Genomic DNA, 2,823 nt, shown 5'->3' with positions numbered 1-2,823 from the left:
GCGGCTGCGCACTTCTTTATTAATAAGATACGGTTTCTTGTGGACACATATTCTAAAATCTATCACACATAGACATATACATAATAAGCTAGTATGCTCAATATATATTTTCGCTTCTTGCAAGCGAAATCAGACGCGGCTGCGCACTTCTTTATTGATAAGATACAGTTAGTCTACTGAAGTGTTCTTATTAATTGGAGATTAACGGTTACATATCATAATATATTTATTTTGTTATCGAGCCATAGTTTCCGTGTATATACATGTTGATATATTCCAACTATATATGATACACATTAAGCATAGGCACATACCTAATGTTCAGTGATGGGGAAGACTTTTCTCCGCTAGTTGCAGTAAACCTACACCAAATATTTATCAGAAAAAAAAAACAACTAATTTTGGTTTTGGTCTGCCACCTCCATTCCTCTAACGTGTGGTTTAGACTTATTGTTGTCACACAAAATCATATGCCTAAACATCAATATGTGAAGGATTGTACACTGAGCACTTTTGGTATAGGCATACACATAACGATCTATTTGTTTTGTTACTTATCGTTATTTCTGAAGTACTAATTGCTCAGGCTAACATATTTAATTGTTCCTGCTATGTATATATTAGGTTGGAGGGAAAGTTCTGTCGTATTTTTAAATAGGCAGGTAATTATTCATGTAAATAAAAAAAAAAGATCTGACTAGTAAGTCATTCGGATTTTTTTTTTAGTTTTTTAGCTAAAAAGCATTTATGACACTGCATTTTGTATGAATTCCAAAAAGGAAGCAACGCATTGGTTGCATGCAAAAATTTATGTGCGTTATTTGGAAAAGATATTGTAAATGTTCGTACTTGTCAAAGATAGTTTAGCAAAATTTCGTTCCAGGGATCTGAGCTTCCAGGAAAGTGATCGATAATAATAATGTTTTGCGATCCATGTACGAAAATAATCTACATTTAACAAGTCAAGAAATTGCGGAAGAGTTAGGCATTCATCATACAGCTATTGGAGATCACATTAAATCTCTTTCCTTTGTGTTAAAGCAATGTACATAAATAAAATACGACAGAACTTTTCCTCCAACCTATTATTAACGGCTACATATGGTAATACATCTGTGTTCGTTACCTACGTCTAATTTCCACACATAAATCGTGATACGTTTTAGTTATAAGCGATAAACTTGTACTATTACATACATAAGACAGCATTAATATCATACATACATAAGTTAGCATTGATAAATTGTAACACATACATTGTAGAACGCGTGCCAGTCTGTAACAAGCACAGGTAGAGTAACTGCATAACGGGGCAGCGATAATGATCACGACTATAAAACCGTGCAATGAGCGTGTTGTGTTACGCTCAGCCTTTCCTTTCTGTTACAGTAGCCAAAGAGGTAAGAGATCTCAGACAAAATATTTTCTAGTGTTCGACTCTACTGACAGGGATATTTTTTTTGATTTACGTATAGGGGATGGCAGGCTCAGCTTAGTCATCATCCTTGAATAGCAGATAGGAGAACTAAACTTTACAGATAGGGGATGGCAGGCTCAGCTTAGTCGTCATCCCTGAAAGACAGAACGGTACTTGACTTACGGGTGCGAGGTGGCAGTCTCAGGGACCACTCTCTTCGATGACGTCCGGAACGGTTAGGAACGATAAAACCAAATAGAATGTAGATAGGAACGGACGAGTGGCCCTATTGGTCCAAGGTTGGCCGCTGTAACATCTATCGCGTATTTTTGCAAAATTTCTCGCAAAACTCGCACACTACGCACAAGAGTCGGGTTGCGAATCACCACACTGGATATCTTTCCTGGTATATCCTAATTATAAATACGATAAATATTCAAGTTCCTCGTAAGCAATAAAAACATAAGCCCAATGGAAATACGAAAGTCCAAGAGTTTTTTTGATAAATTTTCTTAGAATGGGGTATACAACTCGAATACAACTCTTTTATATATGCATCGTGTTATATCAAAGCAACTGAGAAGATGGCAAAGCACATCAGCACAAAATTCTATAATTTTCTCAATGACTTACAAGCGTACCGTGATATTGTGATCGATCCAGAGACAACAATGTGTTGTCTTGTCATAGTTTTTGTCACTTTGTTTGAGTAAAACTTCTCTTATGACATAAACCACAAAAAAAAACAAAAACACACACACAAAAGTGTGTGATTGCTTTATGACCTGTGATGTCTCAGTAACGCTACTTAGAATTTTTGCTGTTAAAGTCTTTATTGTTGTTTACTTTCTTACCTTTTATTTTATTTTTGTTTCTTAACATTTCTCTTTACATAGTTTCCTTTATCATAAGACTCGTCGAGAAACTTAAGCAATCAACTTGAATGAGATAGAGTAAGCAAATAATTTATAAACCATAACAAAGAAGAAAAGAAAAGGATATAACTTTTGTAATACTATTATGGTTGTTTAAGATATTTTTCTGCCAACAAAAAAAAAAAAAATTAAAAATGATTTGTATTTGAAGACATTGAAAAATTTATGGTTTTCCTTAAAGAGAGACCGTACTTCCACACACTTAGATAAACTTTCGAATTCAATAATCCGACAACTTATTAATCTGCTTATTTTAAGATGTTAGTTACCACGTACTTACTTACAATTCGCACACAGTTATCCATGTCATGCGGAGATAAATTTAAAGCTTAGGTATGGAAGAGATTATATATTTCATTGGGGCTTATTGTATGAAGAAAATTATTTATTTAAGGAATTATTCTCTAAGATTTATTTTCTTAGCAAAGTGAATTATTGCAATAGTACAACTTTATTTATGTATGTAGTGCA

This window comes from Glossina fuscipes, unplaced genomic scaffold (genome assembly GCF_014805625.2).
Source record: "Glossina fuscipes isolate IAEA_lab_2018 unplaced genomic scaffold, Yale_Gfus_2 28, whole genome shotgun sequence".
Taxonomy (NCBI): domain Eukaryota; kingdom Metazoa; phylum Arthropoda; class Insecta; order Diptera; family Glossinidae; genus Glossina; species Glossina fuscipes.
This window is presented reverse-complemented; position numbering follows the sequence as displayed.